The sequence below is a fragment of the Polypterus senegalus genome, chromosome 7 (genome assembly GCF_016835505.1).
Source record: "Polypterus senegalus isolate Bchr_013 chromosome 7, ASM1683550v1, whole genome shotgun sequence".
In the NCBI taxonomy this organism is placed as follows: domain Eukaryota; kingdom Metazoa; phylum Chordata; class Cladistia; order Polypteriformes; family Polypteridae; genus Polypterus; species Polypterus senegalus.
In genome coordinates this window covers 43,572,566-43,579,447 of record NC_053160.1, presented here as the reverse complement: position 1 = coordinate 43,579,447, position 6,882 = coordinate 43,572,566, and positions in this window count along the sequence as shown.

Sequence of the window (6,882 nt, the reverse complement as noted above, 5' to 3'; positions counted from 1 at the left end):
GAGTGTCTGGGCTTGAGAGTGTCCTGGATATAATTTCCAGAATGATATGCATGTGTATGATAACACTAGAGTACAGTGTCTCTAAGCATTATTCTGCAGTGCAGCTCTATTCACTTTTTTTTTTCGGTTCTTTCTGACTGCTTACACTTGATTTCTGAAACTACAGCTCATTTTATCCAAACTCTATACACAATACTCATAACCACTCACACAATCCAAAATAAGTCAGACATCTCATGTAAAGCACACACTTCATTCAAACCATACTAACTCTTTTAAAAATGGTATTTCTATATCAAAACTCTACATCAAAACATCACATGAATAGATAATTCTAAACACCAACTACACACTGATAGGAAAATGCAAAACAATTTGCTTTTCAGTCTGCAGTGAAATTGTTGGTATCCACATTTAACTCTGCGGTCTGCTTCTTTTGGATCAAATACAAGCTACCTCTCCCTCTTTCAGAGTATTTTTGCACTTCTGAAAAAACACACATTTACTTATCTTTGTGTATTTTTTGTAAAATGTACTGTGGTATAGCGGGTCCACGGCTACAACAAAATATGGCTAGGTTTTAAATCCATAAAGCTGTGTCAGTCTCCGTGGGCGTCTGATTAAGGCGCTGTGCCCACGAAGACGAGTGTATATATACGGGCCGGCACAAGGGGAGAGAGAAAGACATAATAGATGTAAAAGAAGGAGAGGGGAAAGAACGGGACGGATGATGGAGGTTAATAGATAGTGAAGGGCAGTCAGAGAGAGACGATTGGGCCACCTGTTTGGAGAAGGCAGATCGAGCTGGGGCTGGTTTGCCCCACTTACCAAGCATGTAGAGTGGGGTGAGTGAGACATAAGACCTCCCAGTGGATTCGAGGAGCAACTGCGTGCGCGTGAAGGAAGACGAGAGGTGTGCCAGCCTCAGACAGTCTGGCTGCGCAGTGTGGCGGCAGCCAAGACCGGGGTCGACAGAAAGGAGTTCGTGCTGCAGAGGCTACGAATATGATGTTTGAGCTGGGGTGATAGAAGGTGGTGGGTTGTGATCGGGTAAAGAGAGACTGCATTTTAACCACTATTTTAACAGATTTATTTATTATGGATTTTATCTACACGTTTCACTGATTTTATGGATTTGGTTTTTTTTGATCACTGTACAATAGACATTTTTGGTTTTACTTTTGTTTTGGATTGTTTTTTTTTAATTAAAGCACCTGAGCATCTTACACCATCCACTAGCGTCAATGAGATTTGTCCTCATTTGTGAGCTCATCTCGGTCATAATGGCGTTGGTTTCAACAGACTCCCATGTGGGAAGTGGGAGTCTGTAGGGGACCAGCATCGTCACATTTACCACATCTAAATCTACAGGTACTATAAGTATTGCACTGCAGAGGCCATAGTTACTGTACCCATCTTCATTTCCAAATTATTACATTATGCCAGCCACGGTAAAAATGCAACACATTGGCCAACACATGTTGACCTGCTTCTCTCATGTTCAAGCCATGGTTGATGACATGGTCAACTAGTGTTGCCTGCATCTCATTTAAGACCCTTTGTCTCCTTCAACAAGACCTTCCTCTTGCTCTGTGTCTTTGCCTTCTACTCTACTCCCTCAGTTGCCTCCATGGTGCTTCGTTGGGTAGCAGGTAGGCACAGAAGCTTCATTACTTACCTTTATATTCAGTTCACTGTTCAGGCTGAATAACAATTTGGAAACTCATTGGTTGAACCCTGCCTGACAGGTATGTCAAATTCCTCCATGGTGTGGCTTTGCCTTAAATACAGTATATGTTACAGGCCAAACCCATAAGATAAACTAATTTAGACTAATATATTACCAACCAAACCCAATTTTAGGTCAAAATATGCATATGCATATATATATACTACCACTCAAAAGTTTTACAACACCTCAGTTTTTATCCACATTTAATCAGCTGAAATGCAATCAATGCCAGAGGTTTACATTTTGAATTTAGCATCGCAAACACTGAAAAATAACAATATCAGACTATTACAAATGGGCCTTCTTCAGGGACCTACTAATAGGTTACCACCTAAAGATGTTCTGCAGCAATTATAGTAAATTAAACCTTTCAAATTGAAGCAAACAATTTGCACAGATGTTTCAACTTCTGTTGATTATTTCAAAAACTTCTGTCTCTCTTAAAGCAGAGTTGGAACAGACTGTATTATTACGCCTTCTGACGTACTGTTTGGACAATATTACATCGACAGTAGTGTATATACACACTCTGAATGAACTATCTGTTATGTATAGTGCAGCAGTGTTCACATTATTGTACATATTTGGCCATGTACCTTGGGGGCCTGGTGGTCTGTTGCCACCTTTATTTATTTGTTTTTTCTTTTCTTTTTCATTCTAATGCTTCTTACAGTAAATATGATATCATTATCACATTCAATGGCACTGGTAGAGAAGTGTGTAGAAAAGCTCTGCAGTGTTTGTTCTGTGGAGTTCTGTGCTATGTTGCTGATTTCCAAATGTAGGTGTTATCTAACATATCATTAAGAAAAGGTGATATGAGAGTTAATCATACTTTGTACTTAGTGATTGAAATCTGTGCAATCAGAAAACATCATCGCACTAATGCAGGGGGGGGCAAAGTCATTCCTAGAGGGCCGCGGTGGCTGCAGGTTTTTGTTCCAACCCAGTTGCTTATTAAGAAACATTTATTGCTCAAGTAACTCTTCTGCTTCATTTTAGTTGCCTCGCTCATTAGGATTTTGAACCCTATAAATTGATACTCAGTCTAACGTTTTTAAATATGTGATGTTTCTATCAAAGGATGGGATAATCTGATTAAATAGAAACATCAAATTAAATGCAGTTGTTTCTGACACTTAAATGTCTCCATATAATGATCACAGCACAAATTTTCATCTTACCTGGTAAACTAGCATATTATAATAATATGCAGAATGGGACTCAGCAAGCTATGTCATGATGGGAATGTAAGTCTGAACATTTAATCAAACGTCAACTGAATACACTAATATAATCTGCTGTTTAGCTTAGGGTATCTTACGCAGTGGTTCATTAAAGGCACCTTAAATCCCATATGTTAAAGAGTTTTTTTTCAAACTCAGGGATGAAATGAGGGTAGGATTTTACTCACTAATAAATTTTGAGCTTCAGAAATGAATGTTCCATCAATGTTTTTTCCCTGCTCTATACTAAGGAAATGATTTTACCTCTTAGCTGGACTTACAGTAATTGGGCAAAGGCTTTGCACTGCTGAAAACAGTAATGAAATCTGTAATCCTCATCTGCTGGTTATGAACTCTGCAATTACGTTCTCAAATATATAATCTTCTGTGAACCGTTAGAACCATATAGGTCTTAGGACAAAATAGCATTGAATAGTTGGATTATGCTATAATACTTTGAAACTGTGTTTCTTGTCTTCTTGTCCTAAGGTGCCTGACTGTTAGTGGTGAGAGTACTATTTAAGGAGAAATAATGCAGGGTCGTCTAAAAATACATTTATTTATTTACATTCTAAACCCTTCTTTTGCCAGGAGGCTAGAACAAGTACAAGCAGGAATCCAACATTTATATTATATTATATTATATTATATTATATTATATTATATTATATTATATTATAAATCTTTTAAACCCACTTTATCCACAGCAGGGCACAGGGAAGCTCAAGCATATCCCAGAAAGCATAATATATATTGGGTAATTTTTTCCTGTATAAAGAATGATGTTGCAGTGAAAATGTGCTAAAACCATGGATCTATCATCCTGGGTTCACTTGCTGCAAATGGACATTGTCTCTGTGTAGTGTGGCAGACGGCTGGGGTGCCATGCCCAGCTGGGACGTCTGGAAGGACCCAGAGAGGGACTATACCTCCCCTGGGCCACGACAGGGCAGCTGCCGTGGTTTGTATGGGGACCATGGGAACGGAGCATAGATGCTCAACCCTAATGGTGGCTTGCGATCATCACAGGGGAGCTGCCAGAGGATTGTGGACCCCTTGGCACCAGCACGTTCGAGTGTGGTAGAAGGAAGGACACCCGGAGTGCTTCCGGGTGCTCATGTGACACTTCTGCCACACCAGGAAGTGCTGCCGGAAGATCATCAAAGAGTACCTGAAACACATCCTCGTGCTTATAAAAGCGGCTGCCTTTCTCCACTCAGTAGCTGGAGTCGGGAGGAGGAAGATGAAGCTTGGAAGTAGAGGAGTAAAGGCGGGAGGAAAACAGAGATTGAATGAATGAAGGAAAGAAGGGACTGAATAAGGGTGGATTAGAGCACTCTGTTGTGTGCAGGGCATTCTGTGTAAATAAATAGTGCGTTTTTGGACATTCAGCGTCTGTCTGTCTATGTCCGGGGGGCTGTCTTTATCACAGTAGATAGCATTTTGTCTCAGTGGTTTGTTCTTGACTTTAGCCTGGTGTTGCTGGGATGGGTTCCAGGCCTTCTTGACCATGAACTGGACCAGGTGGGTTTGTGAATGTTATGTTATATCCACTTATAAGCAATAGTTTTGTTTTGTTTGCTCAATGCATTCATGGGCCCTGGCTTCTCATTAAATATAATATTTGGAGAAGATAGTTCACATTAAAAGAGACATTATATATTACAATGTATTATCTTTCATGCTTATAAACATGTATAAAAATGTTTTCTTTTAACTGATGCTAATGTGAATGATTGTGAATGTGAAGTGTTGATGTTGGAATGGAAAACTCCTTTAATTCTGCTTTTTAAACATTACCATTTTCATAAAACAAGCAGTGAATGTGATTTGCCATTGTCAAACGAATCTGTCAGTATAAGTCTTCAATAATTCATGTTCCAGCTTGTCTCACCCTGTGGACAGATGTCAGTAAAATCAGTGACAGCCGATCATGCTGATCCTTCTATAATCATGTGTGATGATCCTGCAGTGACACAGAGCTGTGGGAAAGATGTCTATCAATACAAAGCTAGCACTACATACACTTTGACAGATTTTGGCAGGTTTCTTTGGTTTGCAATGAGCTGAAAATATAAACCTTTAACCCTTTTAGATCAGCAAGAATTAGGGATGTCTCTGCACAGGGTATTGAACTATGATCACTGAAGCTGTCATGTGTAACATATTCTGTTCTGAATGCTAATGTAAATCACCTTTAGATTTTCTGAAATATTATCTCAGCTGAATTGCAAAAATGTAAAAAAAATTGTAAAATGATGTTTTACAATCTTTACCTGGCCTGCCCCATAACTAGTAAAAGGTATAACCCACAAAACAAATGTTTTGATTGTGTCTAAAAGAAAACTGGCAGTTGAACAGCAGTCATCAAGTGCTGTTTTACTTCTATCATTCTGATTCAGACAAACACATTTTTGCACTTTTTTTTCTTTTAGTCCTAAAGAAAATAATGCTCTGTTATCATTTAGCAAAACTTCAAAAATAAAAAAACACATGCAAAGAAGGGTTTCTTACAGGTGGTGTGAACCCTAACCTAGCTACTGTAGTACAACAAAATGATATGCTGTCATACAAAACAATTATATTACCTCTTGCAGATGACATGGTCCTGTTGAATGCATCAGGCTGCGAACTCCAGCATGTATTGGGAAAGTTTGTGACCGAGTGTGAAGCAGCAGGAATGTGGATCAGCACCTCCAAATCTGAGGCCATGGTCCTCAGTAGGAATAAGGTGGACTGTCCTTTCTGGGTGGGAGGTCTTTAAGTACTTCAGAGTCTTGTTCACAAGTAAGGGGAAAAGGGATAGTGAGATTCACAGATGCACAGGGGCAGCGACCGCTGTTATTCGCTCATTATACTGATCTGTAGTGGTGAGGAAAAAGCTGAGTCAGAAGGTTAAGCTCTCGATTTACCATTTGATCTACAGTATGTACCTACCCTTATGAATGACTTTGTAGGTTTAAGTGGTAGAAATGAGCTTTCCTTGCAGAGTTGCTTGGTTCTCCCTTAGAGATAGAGTTAGAAGCATAGACATCTGAGAGAGGCTCAAAATAGAGACACTGACCCTCCAGATCAAGAGGAGCCAATTGAGGTAGTTCGGATATCTGATATGGATGCCTCCCAGACGCTTCCCTGTGGAGGTTCTATGGGCACGACCAGTTGGGAAGAGACCACAGGGAACACCCAGGGCTCACTGGGAAGATTTTTTCTCCCAGATGGCCTAGGAACACCTTGGAATCACACAGTATGAGTTGTCGTGTGGCTGGGGAAAGGGCAAATTGGCCTCACGACTAAGACTGTTTCCTCAGCGACCTGGTTTCAGATAATCAGTGGAAAATGAATGAATGAATAAACTTTATATTATAGGAGACAGCAAAAGTTGTTAAGTTAATGGCAGTCAGTCACCAATGGTATTTCCTGCAAATACCCTGTTTGGATATAGCGGGTTGAACAATGACTGACTGACTCTCTATAGCAGCGCAGCCTGGTGGGACAGTGTGGCGTGCCTGTGTTTAAATCCTGCACCACATTATTGTTAATGTGTTTCCCTGTGTGTGTTTGGGTTTTCCCCTCAGTACTCACATTGTCTTCCATCATATCCACGTCCTGGTTATTCCAGATTGACTCCTTGTTTAAGTGTGAGTATAGGTGTGTGCTCAAGTGGATTCTGTGCTGAACTGGTGCCCTGTCTAGAACTGTTTCCAGCTCTAGCTACCCATGACTTTGAAGTGGACTAATTGAATTTAAGTACAATGGATGGTGGATTTTTGCATCAAGTTGGCAGATTATTAAGTGCCTCTCTCAAGCAACCAAGAATATACTTCAAAATGCATAATTTCCGTTTAAAACAACTTGGGAATCATAAAAACAGGAAGGAAAAAAAGCCAATGCATTAGTCAGGGAAAAATTGTCAGAACCTTAAAA